The sequence below is a fragment of the Cebus imitator genome, unplaced genomic scaffold (assembly GCF_001604975.1).
Source record: "Cebus imitator isolate Cc_AM_T3 unplaced genomic scaffold, Cebus_imitator-1.0 Scaffold43, whole genome shotgun sequence".
NCBI classification, from domain to species: Eukaryota; Metazoa; Chordata; class Mammalia; order Primates; family Cebidae; genus Cebus; species Cebus imitator.
The window spans coordinates 4,207,617-4,229,040 of record NW_016107358.1 but is presented as its reverse complement, the minus strand read 5'-3'; the positions used below and the strand labels follow the sequence as shown (position 1 = coordinate 4,229,040).

General features: G+C 42.8%; 1 protein-coding gene across 1 annotated transcript in view; it reads right to left on the bottom strand.

Moving 5' to 3' along the window:
• NEDD9 (neural precursor cell expressed, developmentally down-regulated 9) overlaps positions 1–21,424 on the bottom strand; it is a 190,240-nt gene that overhangs the window by 135,785 nt on the left and 33,031 nt on the right. The window lies entirely within an intron of this gene.

Genomic DNA, 21,424 nt, shown 5'->3' with positions numbered 1-21,424 from the left:
AAAAAAAAAAAAAAAAAAGAAAGAGAAAAAGAAAGAAGAAGAAAAAAAAGAACAAGTTTCTCCCAAGTCCGCTGGACTTTGTTATCGGAAAGTCTTGGGAGCCGGGTATTTAGCTCTGCTGTGAGTTAAAAGCAACAGAGGAATAAAGCACAGCTGCAGAGCCCGGGTCCTCCCCGCTCATGATTTTAGCTTGCTGTGGGACTCCGCCAAAATTGCCTTGTGTGTTTATGGCATCTAAGAAATTCTTGAGAATGGTACTGATCTACCAATTAAACACACTGGTATGTTTGGCCCCATGTGGCAGACAAGGAAAAGGGTTTATATTTTCTTATGGGAAATATTTTCTTTCTTATGCTTAACTTTTATGTTCACATAGATTTTCAAAGTATGGCCAAAGTCTATGAACTCCATACTGGAGTCGCCTGGACATTTTGGACTTTCAGAGCTGCACGGGTGGTGTTTTACAGTGTATTTTTTTCAACACAGTGGGGATTCACATTTTTTACATCATAAAAATTCACCAGCGTCCCTCTGCCCCTCCCAGCCTTTGTTACTGAGAACATAGAAGCATGTGGGCTGCCTGAGGCTTGGGCAACGCCCTGGGCTTGCCTGGGGCCCAGCTGCCCCTGCCCCTGTACCACCTTCCTTCCTCCTCCACTCAGGAGTGAAAGGCCCCACAGTTCAGGCCGTCTGGATTTGGAGCTGTCATTTACAGTTGCCCAAACTTTGAGGATGACTAACTTGTGAGAACAGGAGATGCAATCAGATAAGAAGAACACTTTTGAGAACCACGAAAGAGAGAGAAAGACGTAGCGTTGTGTGGTGAGAACAGGGATGAATTGGCAGTTGGAGGCTTGGGTTTTAGGTAGAGTAACCATATAATTTATTAATTGAACTGGATTTCTTTTGAAAGCGACAGGGATTCCTATTGGTGTTGATGCTGGGACAACAGGAGCACATGGAAACTGTCCTGGTGTGGCAGAGCCACCATAGTTCTAGGACACTCGTCATCTAGCTGCCAGCAAGTCACATAGCATCTCTGGACCTCAAATTCTGAAGAAAGAGACAATTGGGCTACAATTTCCTTAGTTCTTTTACCATTAAGGACCTCTTACTAATCTCTCTCCACAATCATGATTTCAAAATTATCATGTCAATTAGGCACTGAATGACATATGATGAGTGCAAGTTCTGTCAAACAGAACTTTTTTTTTCTTTTTTTTTTTTTTTGAGATGGAGTCTCACTCTGTCACCCAGGCTGCAGTGTAATGGCACGATCTTGGCTCACTACAACCTCTGCTTCCCAGGTTCAAGCAATTCTCCTGTCTTAGCCTCCCGAGGAGCTGGGACTACAAGTATGTGCTACCCACGCCCTGCTAATTTTTGTATTTTTAATAGAGACGGGGTTTCACCATATTGGCCAGGCTGGTCTCAAACTCCTGACCTCGTGATCTGCCCGCCTCGGCCTCCCAAAGTGCTGGAATTACAGGCATGAGCCACCACGCCCAGCCAATCAGAGCTTTTTGTCAGCGTTGAAATAACCAGTTACTGCACCATGTTCATACAGTTTTAGGCAAAAGAAAAAAAAAATCCCTTGACATTTTAATATGCCTGTGAGTCCTATTTAAAGTACTTTGAACAGTTCTGACACCATTTTTGAAAATGATAATAGCTTTTTAGTCCCTCCCACTATCTTCCCAGTCAATGGACATCGAAGTCTGGAGGTTAAAAACCACGTGACTGGATGATCTATTGGTTTGTATCCAGTTCTAGTCTTCTCCGCTCACCTGATAAGTTTGGTACCTCATGCTGTAAAATATAGACAGAGAAAGATGATGGCAAATGAAAGAGGGCCTGCTTGGAGTCAGAAGCTGCAGTCCATTAATGTGGGTCTAGCAAGAGGGCCTGGATGAGGATGTTAGATGGGGAGGCAATCCCTCATGCTAGGGTGCCTGGACAAAGTTTCTGCAGAGGGAAAAGAGGATGCTTTGCCTTGGGGCAAACTTCCTCCTGACTTAAGTCATCTTAATCCACAACTGGGGGAATTCTTAGGGTGTATTCACAACATGAGATGAACAGGGAGCAGGAATGGAACAGCTGTGCAATGGCTATTCTCTTTGCTTCTCTTCCGCTCATATGAGCTCACTCTAGGGCGGGATGGGCAGTCAAAAGCCCTCCGCAGATCAATAACAGCAGGTAAATCTGAGGTCTGCAGAATCAAAGAGTGAAATAAAAAGAACAGGCCTGCTGCCTGCTCCCATATGTCATACTAGCATTCTAGTTTCCACGGTAATGAGCTTGCAGTGTGCTCAGTGGGGGCAGCGCCCCTCCCACCCCGTGGCGCCCGGGAAGGCGTGCGTTGGTGAGTGGTTGGCTGTGACAATGACCAGAGGAGGACATCACTTGCATTTTGTGCCCTGTCGTGTGCTGGAGACACTCCCATAAGGAAGATTCATCCTACTCAAAATATCAAAACCAGCTCCACTGAGAAACGCTGAATAAAGAATGGACTTTAAATTCATACGTATTGGGAATTGTTTGGATCCTGTAACAGGGTTCAAATCATCTTGGACAACTTCCTATGGTGCCAGACCCTTGGGCAGAACTTCCAGATGGAGCAGATTGACTCCTGGATAAAAGATTGACTCTGGATAACTGCTCCTGGATAAAGGAGCAGCGGGCATCCCAGAAGGCAGCGGGCAACCCACCCCAAGCCTAACTCAGACTAAGTGTTGGGTATGGTTTCTCTTTTCTCTCAAAGTTGACAGCATTGTTGAATCATTGTCTTCATTTACTTATGAGATGATTGGCATTGACCTTCAAAGTGGAACAACTTGAGCTAAAGCCAAAAACTGGTGCGCAGCAGCTGGGTGACTTTCATCTTTACTTTGCCTTCCATGCTAAGTGATGACTTCTGCTGAGTTTGATTTCATTCATTTCAGCTAGATGTGTGTGGTGAATAAACTTTTCACCAGCCTTCCCCTGGAATGGTTGAGTCAGCTCTGGTGCGAGTTAGTGGCCCCAGAGGAGAGCAGGCCAAGACGCCCTCTCCATGAGATACCTCCTAAAAGGAAAGAGGTCATTGATGACCCACAAAGGAGGCCAGGACCATAAATATTTCAGAATTCAGTTTTCTTAAAATCTCAAATAATGAAAAACATTTGCTTGTTTAAGCCTTTTAAGTCCTCCCAGCTTTGGACTCGAGCCCCAGTGCCTGGCTGCAGAATTCCATGGTGAGGCACAAGCATGACATCATGTTCAGGAGGAATGCACAGCACATAAAGCCTCGCCTGGGTCAGAGACAAGTGCTGAGCTCTCAAGAGGGCCCTAAGACAAATACACAAATGTGGCCTAGCACATGTCAAAGACTCTGCAAGGGCAAACATCTTTATGACTTTGGTCCTGGGAAGAGAGACCCGGCCTGGGATTAGAATTTACAGCTGACAAGCTGCTGATGAGGCAGTAATGCCATTCAGCATGAGAATGGCCACTTTGGGAACTGGGAGTTTAGCACGCGAGGCTGCAAGTCTCAGAGTGAAGCCAAGGGGCAACTCCTTCACCTTGGCTGGAATAAGTTAACTCAACCCCACAGCCTGTCCCCCGGGACCTTTCTCTGCCTTCCTTTGGATTTACAGGCCTCCCTGCAGTTCTTTAGGGCTTTGACACACATGACAATTTAACATCAAGGGAATCCCCAAGTCGGGGGAAAAATATCTTTCTTGGCTATAAACGTCACTCTGAAATTCTTCTCAACTGTAGTGTTTTAAGAGCACTTACAATGTGCCAGACCTGCCCCGTGCAATGCCCTTTCCCTCTTAGAGCTTACGGCTCACAAGCACACTTACAGATGTCCTCCCTGACCCCCAGAGCTCCAGCCAGCTTCAGCGTCGAGGTCCCCTAGGGGACATTTGGCAATGTCTCGAGACGTTTTTTGATTGCTGCAACTGGGTGGCGGGGGCAGCTGTTACTGGCATGTAAGGAATAGAGGCCAGGGATACTTCTAAACATCCTATAACGCACAGGAAACCCCACCACCAACAAAGAAAAATCCAGTCCAAGATGGGAATAGTGCTAAGCCTGAGAAACCGTGCACTGGAATACGCCTTGCCTCCGCATAAGCCAAGAAGGAAATTATTTAGATTTGCACCATCCAGTGGAACTTCCTGTGATACAAGAAATGGTCAGTATCTGTGCTGTCCAGTGTGGGAGCTACCAGCCAAATGTGGTTATTGAGTGTGTCAGATGTGGCCAGTGTGACTGAGGAAGTGAGTTTTCATGTTACATCATTTTAATTAATTAAATTATAACGATCCCATGCAACTGTTAGACTGTACAAGTCCACACAACGGGAGCTTAGAAGCACTGAGATCACCTGCCCCTAATCAGGTGTCCCTTCCACTGGTTTATGACTGAAAGCCCACAGCTGGACACTCCTTCTTTAGCTAAGACTTTAACCCATGTTGGAATGACATTATCCCTGGGAGGGATATGACCTTTAACTTGTAAAGAGCTGCTGCTAATTTAATATGGCTAATGGATCTGAAAGACATTTTGGCGGGAACACAGAGCACTAGGGGCCTAGAGTGAAAAACAGGACCCCGTGAGAATGACCGGGGGTAAGCTTGGGGAGGGGGCAACTAGGATACACAGGGGGAGGTGGAGACACAGGCTAGAGGTAGCAAAGGCAACCAATGCTTTCTTTACTCATATACGCTCTGCTGAGAATGGAAGCCAATTACTCACTATCCTTATCAGACTCATGTCTGTGAAAACCAGTGCCAAAGGGTGCCAGGAAAGGCAAGGTCCTTGACAAAGGGCAGCCTGTTTCCTGCTCCCTCTCCACCTCCCCGTGGCTCTTAGTCCGAGCCCCCAAGCGCTGAAATATTTTGGTGCCTCCTCCCATATCTAAAGCCAAATTAAAGCAATACTAAACCACAAAACATAAAATGATTTTCCTTTTTATCAATTATAAAATTCTGGATAAATCCATCACAGCCTCATTGTTCTCTGTTAACCTAGCACTGCTTTAGGGTCCGAATATTAGGGCTTTTTTCCTTGTGATCCATTGTTGATCTAGTCTATTGTGCAAATTTTCACAGATGGAATATTGTGTAGATATTCTACTAAGAAGATCCTAGAGAAGAAAGTCACCAACCTCACCTGGTAAGCTCCCTCTACCCATGTTTCTGGAGAGGAGGAAAAAAGAGCTGAAATAGATCGAACCCAACCCAAAGCCCTCTCTTCCTAAATGTTCTGCAGGGCTCAAATGGGAGCTCCTGGTAGTATCGGTTCTGGTGATTTTCATGGAGGACAATGGAGACTGATCTCCAAGAGTGAGTTCACCAGAATCATGGCAGCCAAGGAGAACTGCATGATAAGAATGGCTGAAAGGATACAAATTGTTCTGTCCAGAGAGACACAAGTTGAGAGAGAAGTAGGGCTGAGAGAATAGATAGTTGTGAGCGTCAACTCCTCCACAAATGGTGAGTTTTTCTGAAACAACAGGGTGAGTGAGGAGAGGTGGGGGTGTAGAGAGGAAGGGAGATAAATTTAAAACAGTAAAATAGTAAAAAGAGGGATTAGATAAAACAGTGTGTGGTGGGCGTGGGGAGGAGATGTGATTTAAGAGTCTTTTGCCCCAGTGCTAAAGGATGCAAAAATAAAGGAGTTCAAAAATGTTGAAATGTAAAATGACAGTTCCATAACAAATTATTGACTGGAGGTAACGAAAGATGCCTAATGCTAATCTTGTGAGATTAGCATAGGAAGATGCTCCAGCTCCTTCCCAAAATGACCCCTTGCCATTCTCTAAAATGCAACACTACACCTACCTGATCACAAGTCTTTGGGTTTATTTCATATGTCCACTCTTGCTGTGGAATAAGGTCGATTAAACCTCACGAGTCAGTTTGCAATTTACTGACATTCGACATAAGCAGCTTTTACGGGTTGGTGCTGAAACAGGCTGAGAAACACAATCCCTCCCTGGGTAGAAGTGGGAGCTTTCCTGTGGCTATAGCAAGCCCAGACATGTGGGGGGCTGGAGGGGAGCTGCAGTTCAAATGCAGTAATAGCTGTTTTGAAACTGATCCACTCTAAGTCTTTGAGTGCAATGGCTGATTATTGGGTCAACAAACATGAAAAGCATTGTCACTGGCCCAAGTTTGAAGCAGAAGCAACATGTCTTTCATGAGCATTTAGGATGAAAGATGTAAGATTAGAAAAAAAATGTCGGTAACAGTGAACATCATTTGAGGGTCTTTGTAATGTGTGTTTTGCCCTAAGAGGAAAAGTAAGGCAAGATGTGTGAAACGTCCTTGATCTTTCTGCAACCTAGAGCTGTAAGCCCTGTATTACCTTCATGTTTCCATTACAGGAACTGCCAGGTTGGTTTTCCAATGAGACTTTCAACTCTCAGCTTAATAAGACTGTGACTGTGTGGTGCAGTGAACAATGGTTCAAGGACTACTTCACTGAGTGTGAATGTGACTGCATTATGCCTATTTTAAAAATCCTTAAAATTCGTCAATGGTTCTCCATTACCTCCGAGATGGGGAGTCTCCTCCCTGGGATGTACAACTCTCACCTCTCGCCTCGCATTGAGCTACGTCCACGTTTCCAAGTGCTCCATGTTCTCTTGTAACACCGCAGCCTTGCACACGCCACACCCTCATTTTAGAATCAGATGTGCCTTCTCTACCAAATCATCCTAAGCAGCTCTCGAATTAGATGCTCCTTTGCACTCTGTGCTTAACTTGTTTACAGCACACATAATGTTCTATTTAAGTGACCTCCCAACAAACCCGTGAGATTCCAGAAGCTGGAGGAAGGCGCTCTGGAAATAAGCATTCTGTTAGATGCCGAGAACATGTCATCACCCACATGTTCTCAGCATCTAGCACCATCCCAGGCACAAGTGGAGCAGAGGTAGATTTGTGCTTGATGATTGAATGGATGAGTTTCAGTGACCTGTGAATGATGGGGAGCTTTTCAACAAAGTCACACCCCATGTTTTCCCTTCAGCAGAATAAATACTGCATAGAAGCAGTTAATAGTCCCCTTATGTGAGCTCGGCACATAGATATATGTAAAGTCTCACGGGTTCCCATAAGCCAAATAAGACAAAGTAAGAACAGAAAGGGTCCATACACTTCAGAAAAAGGAAGGAAGGAAAGAAGGAAGGAAGGAGGAAGGAAGGAAGGAAGGAAGGAGGAAGGAAGGAAGGAAGGGAGGGAGGGAGGTAGGGAGGGAAAGAACAATATTTTTCCCATGAGTCTACTCTCAGTAAAAGATATTATTTAAATAGTATTTTGTTCTGAGGCTTTGTCCATGAACCTAAGAAGAAAGTGAAATATATTGGGTCCTATCCATGAAATTAGAAGAGGAACATTTTTCAGTTCCTAATCAATCAAAAGACACAGGTTGCTTTCAACTAGAAGCCATTTCTGAAGAGACACAGGAGCGCAGGAGAGTTGCGTTAGGCAAGCAAACCAAGCTGAGCCTGACATGAAAGTGCAGGTGAATGAGTCAGTTCCTTTCCCAATATCTCCCCTAACATTGCCTTTTAAGTTTTTGGAAGAATACACTTATTATTCATCTCAGTTGGATTTACTGTGCCTCACAGGTATTGATTCCTTTTGCTCTTCCTCTTCTAGCTGCGGAAAGAATGAGCAGAGGGAGTGCTCGGACAGGCATGCCCCCCAGGATGTGGGAAAGCCATCAGGCAAGTGGCAGGTGCAGAGGCCACGGTCAGGGCCACACAGCCTGGAGAGGGCCTCCCTCCTGGCAGGGAAGGCTGTCTCTACTTGCTTCTCTCTGAGAATACTCATCAGGTGTGGCTGGGGGTTTTGGCAGCCTGCAGCTGTGTTTAGGAGGGCATTTGCTTTATCTACCACATCCTTTGAGGATTTCATTGTAGGCCATTTTTTCCACTTTAATGAATGCTCTGGCAGCTTGTGAACGTGGGGCTGTGTCTGCATGCCCTGAACGGTGATTATGTTCACCATTGTTGAGACTGAATGTAACATATATTCACAGATCCTTCTGCCACCTCCTTTTCATGGGATGGGCTCTCAGTTCTGACCAAAACAGGAAGAAAGCTGTAAAAAGAAGAGCTTTAGCCCAAAAGTTGGAGTTGCTCAGTTTTCTTCCTTTTCTCATACCCCATCAGCTAATTAATCGCCTCCTACTGCTGTTTATAATTCCTTAACAGTTTTCAAATCTTTCTCCTAGATTAGCTAAATAAAAATAGCACATCAACCAAAAATCAAGTTCGATAAATTTACTAATAGAGAAATATACGAAGTGGAAAAAGCTGTGAATGTGAACTCTAAAATAATGACAAAACAGTTTAAGTAAATGATTATATATGCACATAGATATGATTTTCAAAAGAACTTCATAGGGTTCACACACACAAATAAGAATGCTTATTTCTGGAGAGTTAAGGAGTGTTTTTGCTTCATTCCTTATACATTTTAATTTTTTTTTTTTATGATGATGTTTCACCATGATGGCCAGGCTGGTCTTGAACTCCTGGCCTCAGGTGATCCACCCACCTCAGCCTCCCAAAGTGCTAGGATTACAGGTGTGAGCCACTGCGCCCGGCCACATTTTAAATTTTTTAATCCAAATTTTTTTACAGTGAGTATGTATTATCTTTTGTCATCTGAAAAAATAATACAAATAAAGAAGTTAAAATAGATTTAACTGGATTTGTACAAAGAGGGGAAGATAGGGGTGCCCCTGTTTTATCGATGCCACCACTACCAGAGTTTAGACTATTGGTCATAATTTTTTCTTACTTGCAAAAAATCTCCTTGCCTGTTAACCGTCTCTTCAATTTCTTCCCCCATTATTCATTATCTCTGAAAATATTAGATTGGTGCAAATGTAATTGCAGTTTTTGCATTTGTCGGAATTTGCTGTTTGATATTGGAATACGTTCTTAAATGAATGTGGTTATGTTACACATCATCTTAATGGACATTTCTCGTTTTACTTTTTCTTTTTTTTTTGCTGATGACTTATTACTTGCTGTTTATTTTAGACTATGGAAATGATGCTAAAAAGCAAATTCAAGCAATTCTTTAATCCGAGTTCAAAATGGGTCATCAAGCAGCCAAGACAACTCGCAACATCAACAGCACCTTTGGCCCAGGAACCGCTAACGAATGTACAGTGCAGTGGTGGTTCAAGTAAGTTTTGCAAAGGAGATGAGAGCCTTGAAGATGAGGCATGTAGCGGCCAGTTATTGGAAGTTGACGAAGACTACTGAGAACAATCATTGAAGCTGATCCTCTCACATCTACACGAGAAGTTGCCGAAGAACTCAACATCAACCATTCTGCCACTGTTCAGCATTTGAAGCAAATTGGAAAGGTGAAAAAGCTCGATACGAGGGTGCCTCATGAGTTGATCAAAAGTCAAAAAAATCGCCATTTGAAAATGTCATCTTCTCTGATTCCACGCAACAACGAACCATTTCTTGATTGGATTGTGGCATGCAACGAAAAGTGGATTTTATATGACAACTTGTAATGACGAGGTCAGGTTGGACCGAGAAGAAGCTCCAAAGCACTTCCCAAAGCCAAACTTGCACCACAAAATAGTTAGGGTGACTGTTAGGTGGTCTGCTCCAGTCTGATCCATACAGCTTTCTGAACCCTGGCAAAACCCCTGCATCTGAGAAGTATGCTCAGCAAATCAGTGAGATGCACCAAAAACTGCAACCCCTGCAGCTGACATTGGTCAACAGAAAGGGAATAATTCTTCTCCATGACAATGCCCAACTGCACGTCACACAATCAGTGCTTCAAAAGTTGAATGAATTGGGCTACCAAGTTTTGCCTCATTCCCCCATATTCACCTGACCTCTCGCCAACCGGCTACCACTTCTTCCAACATCTCAACAACTTTTTGCTTCCACAACCAGCACTGTGCAGAAAATTCCTTCCAAAAGCTTGTTGAATCCCAAAGCACAGATCTTTATGCTACAGGAATAAACAAACTTTTTTCTCATTGGCAAAAATGCATTGATTGTAATTGTTCCTATTTTGATTAATAAACATGTGCTCGAGCCTAGTTATAAGGATCTAAAATTCACAGTATGAAACTGCAATTACTTTTGCACCAATCTAATGTCTCTCAAAACAGGAAATCTGACCAAGTGGCTCCTCTAAATCTTCTAGGGTTTCCCGGAGGATAAAGAAGTCCCAAATCCTCAGGCTGAAGACAAGATCCTTCCGAAGCTCGTCTACGCCTGAGATTTAGTTCCAGTTCCTGTCTCCATCCCCGGTAACCAGGGGTCTGTCTGGGCTCCCTTGCTTGAAACATGACATGGCCTGGGACTCCCTTTCCCCTCCTCACCTCCCCCTGCCCTCACCTCCCTCAGAGTCAGCCTTCCACAGTCAGCTCTTATGAGAAGACACTTCTCAGAGGATGCCTTCCTTGGCATCGCCAGGTGGAGCTAAGGGTTTTCTTTCTACTTCGGTCACAGCTCTACATTTATGATATCAATATAATTATAGCCATGCACCACTTAAGGATGGGGACATGTTCTGAGAAATGCATTGTCAGATGACTTTGTCACTGTACAAAATGCATAGAGTGTACTCACACAAACCCAGATGGTAGAACCCACTCGTCACCCAGGCTATTTGGTCTAGCCTATTGCTGCTAGGCTACAAAAGTGGACAGCACGTCACTGTACTGAATATTGTAGTCAACTTGCAATACAATGGTCTGTATTTGTGTATGTGAATACTGCCTATCTAAAGATAGAAAATGTTCAGTAAGAATATGGTACAAAAGATAAAAAGTAGCACATCTGTATAGGGCAGTTACCGTGAATGGCGCTTGCAGGACTCAAAGCTGCTCTGGGTGCGTCAGGTAGTGAGTAGTCAGTGCATGTGAGGTCTAAGACATTACCATACACTACCGCAGACTTTATAAATACTGTACATTTAGACTACACTACATTTATCAAATAATTTTTCTTACTCCAATAAGAAATTACCCTTAGCTTACTGTAATTTTTTTTTACTTTATAAACTTAAATAAAATTAAAACTTTTTGACTCTTTTGTAATTAAAAAGTAAGACACAAGAGCATACATTAGCCCAGCCCTACACAGGGTCAGGATCAGCAGTATCGCTGTCTTCCACTTCCACTTCTTGTCCCGTTGGAGGGTCTTCAGGGGCAGAGACACACAGGGACCTGCCATCTCCCAGGATAACAATGCCTTCTTCCGGAATACTTCCTGAAGGACCTGCCTGAGGCTGTTTTAAAGTAGATTTTTAAAAATAAGGAGCAGTGACTGACGCCTGTAATCCCACCACTTTGGGAGGCCAAGGTGGGTGGATCATGAGGTCAGGAGATCAAGACCGTCCTGGCCAACATGGTGAAACCCTGTTTGTACTAAAGATACAAAAATTAGCCGGCCATGGTGGTGTGTGCCTTTAGTTCCAGCTACTCAGAAGGTTGAGGCAGGAGAATTGCTTGAATCTGGGAGGCAGAGGTTGAAATGAGCAGAGATTGTGCCACTGCACTCTAGCCTGGGCGACAGAGCCAGAGTGTCTCAAAAAAGAAAAAAAAAAGAGAATGTGAACACTCTAAAATAATGATTAAAAGTATACTACAGTAAAAACAAACTAATAACATAGTAATTCACTATCATTATCAGATATTATAGGCTGTACTCAATTACATGGGGTGGCAATACAGTAGGTTTTTTGACACCAGAATCACCACTAACATGTGAGTAATGCGTTGTTCTGTGATGTTAGGATGGTTACAACGTCACTAGGTGATAGATAGATTGTTCGGCTTCATCACAGTCCTGCGGGACCACCGTCCTATATACGGTCTGTCGCTGACTGAAGCATAGTCACTTGGTGTCTGTCTGCGTTACTTTAAGCGTCTTTTCTCCACCTACAGGGCAGGAAGATGTTCTGTCTAACTCTGTCCCTGGCTCTGAGTGTGGTGCTGGGCATCAGTAGGTGTTTAATAAACACTGTTGACTGCATATGCCTTTAGCTGACATGGATGGGGAGGGAAGAGCAGGGGATCTGAGTTCTGTTTCATGGATTTATTGCTCTACTTAGTTCACCACGTTTAAGCTCTCTTCTTTCCTCAGAGGATGGTAGGGCATTAAAAACCTTTAAGGTATTCGGACATATCAGTGCATATTCACTTTATACGTCTGGCACATGAGGAGATGCATGTCACTACCTGTGCCTCATAGACACATAGCAAAATATCTCCCCTCAGTAAGCAATTTAACTCTGGGTAAGTGTCCCTCAGTGTCATGAGTTGAGTGCTGTCCCCTCCAAATTCTTATGTTGAAGTCCAAACCCCAGTGTCTCAGAATGTGATCTTATCTGGAAATAGGGTTGTTGCAGACGTAATTAGTTAGCATGAAGTCATTAGGGCACCCTCCTAATCCAATAGGACTAGTGTTCTTAGAGGAAAATTTGGACATAAACACACCTGCATATAGGGACAGTGACACATGAACATGAAAGCAGAGACTATGGTGATGCCCCTACAAGCCAAGGAATGCCAAAGACAGCCAGCAAACACCAGAAGTTAGGAGAGAGCCGTAGATTCTCCTTTGCAGCCCTCAAAAGGAGCCAATCCTCCTGACACCCTTGATCTAAGATCTCAGACTTTTAGTTTCCAGAACTGGCAGACAATAAATGTTTCTTGTTTAAATTACTCAGTTTGTGGTATTTTTTTTCTACAACAGCCCTAACAAACTAATACTCTCAAGGATCCTTAAGGGAAGCATCAGAAAGAAGCACTTTATCCTAAATCTCCCCTGCTGAACTATCATTTTGAAAACCATACTCTGGCATGATTCTGGAGCCCCTTGCAAAAAGGAAAGGAATGGACGTATTCTAGCTCTTTTAAAAATTAAATATGGTTGTTATTTTCTTTTTTCCTATTCTTTTTAAATTTTTTCAGCTGAGAAATAAAACTAGCTGAATCTAGGTGCATATACAAACTGAATTCAAAAGACACAAAAAGATACAGACTGAAACATAAGTCTCCTGTTTATCTTCAGGCCTAGCTACCCATTTCCCTCCCCCAGAGGCATCCTTTGTGTGTGCAACTGTATGCATGTGCAAGTGTAAATTTAATTTTTCTCATACATTATCATAGACTATACAATCATCTATATATTGCTTTTATCACTTTATTATAGACACTGGAGATAACTCTCTATTAAAATACCAAATATGCCTAATAGTTTTTGATGACTTGATGACTGCAAAGTATTTCTTTGATGAATATGTTTTCTGCCCATTTAAAATACATTCTCTGTTGACTTTATCAATCAAAACAAACAGCATTTCCAAGTAATTACTTCTCAGCCTGGATGAGACTGAGCCTTTCCACTGCTTTCTCCTCCATTAAATAAATGGATACTGTTTTTCCACCTGAGGTTGTTAGATATGCCTCACACTCTATGAAAATCCACTTTTCTCATGTTTTATATAGGGGTGGCCAAGGCAGAGCAGCTCTGTTTGCTGTGCAGCTGGTGCATCCTACCCCACTAGATAGAGTTCACCAAGTTTTTCTCCTCTCATGAGCTATGCTAAAAATAATCAATTGGATACATGCTATGCCAGATGAAATGTGAGACAACATGCATTAATCACAACCTTTGATTTGTGTATTCATTACCTTCCTGTGACCTGTGGGCCATTATTCACTTTCTCAATTCTGCTACACTGAGATTTCAGGACTCACCTGGGTTGTGTCTATTTGCATTCTAGAATCTTTCCTAAATTCTCATAGAAACAACTGGGAAATGCATCTTGTTAAACAAGACTGTGCTTGCATTTGTCATCTAATTTCCAAAAATAAGTTAATAAAGCCATTCAGTGGTACGATAATGATATCCTACTTCATATGGTTGATTCCAAATGTGAGCTTAAGGAGATAATAACCATGTGGAACTCATAATTTTTCACTTTGAATATAAGAAGCTCTTTAAACATTAGTGATGGCTGCCAGTTCTGGTGAACTTCAGAATTCCCTTCCCTTTTTAGAGTCTCTGTATCTAATTCATTCTTCCAACCCTAACTCATTGCCTCTCAATAGTCTTCAAAGATCTCTTCAGTGTAAATGAATAATGCATGAGCCTTCCTTCCTCACACAAGAGCTGACAGTATGGACCTCTACTTGGCTCTGATCTCCTCCTGTGTTGATTTGAGATATTTTTCCTATGCCAGCTGCACACATCTCTTGAGAATCAGAGCTGAGTGTGGTACCCTTTATTCACTGAGTAGATCAATGTCAATGTCCACAAGGTAAAGAAATAATAAACAGACATTCGGCCTCTCAGATAGTAAGAGTTAACACTTACTTCATATGAATCAGGTAGCATTTAGAGAGTTTTAGAGGAATTATTTCATTTAATTGTCATAATATCTTTTAGGTGATAGGTATTCTTATTACTTCCATTATATAGAAATAAAGAAAGACACACCCAAAGTCACATAGCTAATCAGGCTTCAGATGATGTGACCTTCCACACTAAGGTAGCTGTCTCCTAGTGAGCCCCAAACTCTACAAATGAATAAAAACTCAGCCATCGACCTTGAATAAGTCAGAATTTTAATTGGATTTGCAAGTTTAATAGATTCTCTCAATGGCCTTCTAATTCTGCACCCTGCTTTTGTCCTGGAGGTGTTTCCAAGAGCCAGTGTGATCCTGTTAAAACCCAAACCAGTTCTTGGCCCCAAACTTCCCAATGTGGAAAGTTTTCATCTCATTAGAGTAAAAGCTAGAGTTCTGATAATGGTCTGGAAAGCCAGTGTCGTTCCCGCCACCATGCCTGTGGGACCTCCTTTTCTGCTGTCTCTGTCCTTAGCTCCCTGTGCTCAATGCTGCCTCCTTACTGTTCTGAGTCTGGCATGCTTCTGCCTCCCACCCTTTCCATTGACGTCCCCCTATTTAAAACTCTCTTCCCCTGGTTAGTTATCTCAACATCTTCTTTGGATTATGACCTAAAGGGACACTTTTCTGGCTACTGATCATGATGGAATAACTAGTTTCAGACTATTTTGTCCCCTGTAAATAATTACAGAACTGAACAAGGTATATGAAACAAGCTAGTTTGCAGACAATGGAAAATAAACAGCCCCAGATGGCAACACTGGAGAGAAGGGAGTGTGAGGTGAGCCCCAGAGTAGTCCAGCTCTCTGCCTGGTGACTTGAGTTTGAGCAGAGCACAGGGCTGAAGAGGCAGAGTTTGAGGCAACTGAAATAGCTGGAATATGTGCAGAGAAGAAGCCCTAGAAGTCCGTGCATGCGTGTGGGAAGTGCATGTGGGAAGCCCTGCTGTAAGTCCACAGCTGAGGGTTTGACTGCACATGTGCAGGCTTGCCACATGTCAGCTGCCATGAGCTTGAGATTGAAACAACGTAACAGACGTTGAACAGTTCTGGGGGTAAATATGCAAGCATTGAGATTCAAATTAAAATGGAGTTCCTCAGTCACACTAGTCACATCGAAGTGTTCAATAGCCACATGTGGCTAGGAGCTGTCCTACTGGATGGTGCAAACATAGAACACTTTATTCAGTGCAGAGAGTTCTATTGACCAGTGCTGAGCTACAGCTTCTACAATGTAACATTCACAATGCCCCGTATTCAATGATAAATCACTAGACTTAAAAACAAACAAAAACCATATTAGGGTAATGTAATCCATAGTAAGAAATAAAAGCAAAGGAATTATTCTAAGATGGACCAAATGTTGGATTTAGAAAATAAAGACATTAAAACATATATGTTTTACAATATATAGTCAAATAATTAAAAACAAATTAATTAGAGAAAAATGGTCCTAAGTTGTGAGTAAATGAGGAATTTTTAGTAGATAAATTGGACCCTTAAAAAGAAACAAATGGAAATTCCAGAATTGTGCAATGCCTGAAGTGAATCATGCACCGGAGAAGCTCACTAGCAGGGTAGAGATGATAGAAGAAAAAGTGAAGTTAAGGACATATCAGTAGAAAATATCAAATCTGAAGAACAGAAATACAAAATATTAAGGAAAGATGAGCAAAGAGTCAGAGACCTGTGGAACAATATCAGACAGTCTAACTTAAGTGTGTTTGGTGTCCCAGAAGGAGAAGAGAGAGCAGAAAAATATATATCTCAAGAAACAGTGAGGAAGAGCTTCCCAAATTTAAAAAAAATGACTTAAGAATCCACGAAGCTCAAGCAGGATGAAGATAAAGGAAACCCCAGCTAGGTGCATCAGTCAAATGACTGAACACTAAAGATAAAGATACAATCTTAAAAGCAGCTAAAGAAACACACACACACAGGAAAACAAAGATAAGAATTATTACTAATTCTCATCCAAAACTGTAGAGACTAGAAGACAAGGAAACAACATCCTTCGAGCACTGAAGTAAAAATCCTGTTCACACAGAATTCTATACAAATTGAATAAAAATAGTCTTCAAATTTGGAGGTGAAATGAAGACATTTTCAGATAAGCAAAATTTGAGAAGATTCATCACAAGCAGATCTGAACTGCCGGCAATGCTAAAGGGTGCCCTTCAGTATAAAGAGAATAGTACCAGGAAGAAACCACACAAAGAATGAAGAGTATCGGAAATAATAAGAAACTGAGTAAACAAATTACAAAACATTCATACGATAGACTCAGTAATTAAAAAAATAATCACTGATAAATGCGATAACATGGCTTAAGCTAACCAAAGGAAGCCACATTCAAAAGACTTTACAGGCATAGTTGCATTTATATTAAATTCTAGGACAGGAAAAACTAACCTATAATAATATAAATAATATTTGTGGTAGCTTGGTGGGAGTAGGAGACTAAATATAAAAGAGAAAGAGGGACGTTTCAAGGAAATGGAAATTTTCTACAGCTTGATTAATATACATTAATATACATTAGTCAAGAGCCACTTACCTGTACATTTAAATGTGGGAATTTAACAGAAGATAAATTATACCTTGATAACATTGGCTAAAAAAGAAAAAAAAAACCTTAAAAAAGTTAACTTTGGCCAGGTGCAATGGCACATGCATGTAATCCCAGCACTTTGGGAGGCCAAGGCAGGTGGATCACAAGGTCAGGAGTTCGAGACCAGCCTGACTAACATGGTAAAACCCTGTCTCTACTAAAAATACAAAAATTAGCTAGGCGGGCGTGGTGGCACACACCTGTAATCCTAGCTACTGGGGAGGCTGAGGCAGGAGAATCACTGGAACCTGGGAGGCGGAGGCTGCAGTGAGCCGAGATTGTGCCACTGAACTCCAGCTTAGGTGACAGAGTGAGACTTTGTCTTCAAAAAAAAAAGTATCTTCTCAGTGAGGCTTACCCTGAGTACCCTATTTAAAACTGCACCCCACTACTCCCTACCTTTAATTCTCTCCCTAGCACATATCTCTAACGCACTGGATATTTTTATCTTGCTTTATCTTCCCTTCTAGAATGTAACTCCATTTGGGCAAGAACTTTTGCCTGTTATGTTCATTGCTGTGGACCATACCAAAAACAGTGCCTAGCACATAATACATGCTCAATAAATTTACATGAATGAATAAATACAGGAATATATGAATGAATGAATTTACCTTCTTTACTGTTATCAAATGTAAGATGAGTAGACAGCCTAAGTCATACTGTACTAATATGTTGTGAAACTCAAGACACCAGATTTTAGTCTAATTCCAATTTAGAAGGCAAGAAACCTAAGTAGAAGGATATTAAACATAGACTAAATACATGTGCCAGCAGTTGGCATGCTGTGTGAGGTACTTCATCTAGGCTTTTGGGTGAACTATAGATGTTTACAGTGAAGGTAACCAGGTATTTGTCTATACTTTATCCACTAGAAGATAGGGGTGTTTTAGGGAATTAGGATAAGAGGGAGAGAAATGAAGTTACTTCTCAAGAGACAGGGTTGGGTAGGCTGCTATCCATCATCAAGCAATCTACTAAATCCAGGCCCCTTTGGTTCTCAGGGAATTAGTAAGTATAAACTCTTAGGTGTAGTGGGCTCATGTCACTTGGGTTGCATATATCTCTGGCTTCAAAAATGTGCTGATAAGAATGTGTGATAGACATAATATTCTAACATGAATGTGACCACATTCCACAGTGTTAGAAATCTCATATAGCATCAAATTCCAGACAATTACAAAAATTCACCTGGTCCACTCTGTTGGAAGTTCCCCCCTTTTGAAGATGTTTATTCTCGAGAAAGAGGGTACCTTCAAAGCGGCTCAGATAGGAGGGTGGACAAAATATCAGCAGCATCCCATGGCAACACATTCCTGTCCTAAGCATCACACTCTTCCAAAGAAATGCTCAAAATGCATTTCAAGTTTCAGGTAGGGTATGTTTATTTCAGGTAAGTAGCTGATAAAATAAGATTCCAACCTACAAAGTCATGTGGATGACTCTGCAATGTGTGACCTCAATGCCACCTCCTTCGGGGCAAACTCCAGCCTATGGCTGATCTCGACTGCACTTTGTTGGCTTAGCACACAGTCTAGCATGTGACCACAATCTGCTGGGTGCTGTGTCCTGGATGTTAGCCAGCATTGCACCCCTCCTCCCCTGCCCATCATGGGCATCAGCCTCTCCAGCCGTGACATTCAGAACATAGCCACCTTATCTCCTCATTTGCTTTTATTATTTAAAAAAAAATCTTTCATCTCTTGTTTTCCCATCTCTTTCTCTTTTCCCCTACTCTCCCCCTATTATAGAGTTGGTATTCAAAAAAACTGTAGATTGGGAATCAGGTGTGGGAAAAGAATGGGGAGTACTCATACTTCTCATTCCAAGCCCTTCTGATGATTAAAATTACAAATGCCAGGAGTCAACCCTTTCAATAAAAAGGAAAGGAATCTGGGGAATTCTTGTGGAAGTAGAGAAGATACTATGGAAGAAAGGTATTTTTGTAAGAACTTGTCTAGAATAGGGTGGTGGAGAAGGGGGCTTAGAAAGAGGAACCAGGGTGAGGCAGGATGGGAAGGAGGGTGAGGCAGGATGGGAAGGAGGGTGAGGCAGCATGGGAAGGAGGGTGAGAGTAAGAGCGAAAATAAACTTGGAGATTCTTAGAGAAAAAAGGGGGAGAAGAAATCCACCCAAGGGAATGTTGAAGATGGCTCAGCAGGGAAGAGCTGTGCGGGGGAATGAGAGATGGAGAAGATGAGCTGATTTAATGCTTTAAATATGAGCCAAGAAAACAGTGACAAGGAACTGTGACATCTGTGATTTATTTTGCTAGTGTCTGGTTTTGGGCAGTGTGAGGCAACATCAGGGTTTTGAGTTACTTGTACATAGAGCTGTCTTTGTTCTCAGAACAGCAATAGAAGAGATGGAGCATCGAGCAAGATAGCAGGTGAGAGAGAGAGAGAGAGAGAGATAGCGTAGATAGTGTATTTGTGTGTATGCGCTACATTTGAACACCTTAAGGGAGACTAATCTCCTGCCAACTATATGTGGAGTCAGGATCTCCCCACATCCCTGTGCTGTGATGGCTGCAGCGGACTGTGGCCTCAAGTCCAGGGGAACCTCAGATTTTCTAAGATGGGACCTGCTCTTAGCTCTCCTGTCTTCTGTCACCAAGTTTCCAAAGAGAATTCCTGGAGAAGGAGTGATCTTTTCACCCTCATCAATACTGGTAGAGGACTTTTCTCTGAGTAGAAAGTGCATTGGTTGCAAACACCAATACAGTAGGAAGGAAAGCAGCATTTTAGCTGAGATCAAAGGCCAAATCGGTGTGAGAGATGAAGCATAAACAATTTCCAACCTTATCTTATACCGCCGTTCCGTGGCTCATGCCTTGCAGGCCAACTGGCCTCCTGGCTGCACCTCAAACAACGTCTGCCCCTGCCCTGTTTGCACAAAAGCTCTGATCCCAGACCTCAAGGTACTCTGCCCCCAGGATCTCCCTAAGGCATCTCCTATAATAACACATCTCCTTTTTAGATCCTTCATGGCACTTGCTTGCCACACTCTGACATGATCTAGTGTGTTTATTTATTTCTTTGGCTTCTTTGTGTCTCCACCATTCGCATATAAGCTCCATGATAACAGGAATCTTGTCTATTTTTTTTTTTTTTGAGACAGAGTTTCGCTCTTGTTGCCCAGGCTGGAGTGCAATGACGCGATCTTGGCTCACTGCAACTTCCACCTCCCAGGTTCAAGCGATTCTCCTGCCTCAGCCTCCTGAGTAACTGGGATTACAGGCATGTGCCACCACATCTGGCTAATTTTGTATTTTTAGTAGAGACAGCGTTTCTCCATGTTGGTCAGGCTGGTCTTGAACTCCCAACCTCAGGTGATCTGCCTGCCTCTGTCTCCCAAAGTGCTGGCATTACAGGCGTGAGCCACTGCTTTTGGCCTGATCTTGTCTATTTTCTCCAGCACTGGGGACAGTGTCTGGCACCAGAAAGTGCTCAGTAAATGCTCACTGAATGAACAAGCATGCCTGTGAATGTAGTATTTGTATCTTTTATATTCCATGGAAGGGTTTTGTTCTGCATTAGGTACTGATTCAGCAGATTATCCCAGCCCCACTATTCCATGTCATGATGATGACAACCCTTAACTGACAAAAGAACGTGGAAGACCAGTGTTAACATCTCAAGACTCACCCAGAAGAGCAATGCTGTTTATTAAGGGAACAAATGTCTGTGGTTCACTTTTGTTGTGCTGTTTGTTATAAGAAAGCTCAGAGCCCCCCCCACAACAGGTCAATTGAAAGTGCACTTTCTTTACTGGGTAAAATAAACCTGATTATGATGGATACTAGAATTCACATGCAAAGATGGCTCTGTCTTTGATTCATCTCCATAGTTTCTGTTTGCAGCTGGCCTGGACTGAAGGAAAGAAGGGGCTGGGGAGGACGGGAGTTACAGATAGGATCTAGGCTGGCTGCTGGCCCAGCAGCTACCCTCAGCTTTTCAAGGCTCCTTGACTTGCTTTGATCACTCAGCCAGTAGTCGCTCAGGGCAGTTACCCTGACTTTGTGCTTAGTAGGGTCCTAGCTCATGGGCATCCATGTGGAGAGGATGTGCAAACCTCTTTTCTCTGTGGGAGCTCATGCTCAACTGGCTTCAGTCCAGAGCATCTTAGTCAGGACTGGCCTGAAAGCTGTGTTGTGAAGGGTCAGCCAGCTTCTCCCGTTCCCTGCTCTCCAAACTCCATTTTTATGCTCCAATGCCTTCCCCTTGTCCTTCATGCATCTCCATGGGCTAAGAGGCCCCAAAGCACAGCTCACCAGCCTGCTCTCCTGAGCCCTCCCCACCAACCCCTCCACTTTACAACTTCACCTCAGGTCCTTGTGTTTCCTCTAGATGAGCAGGGCCAAGAGGTGCGGGATGGAGGGGAGCACTGGGGTACAAAGATCGGATGT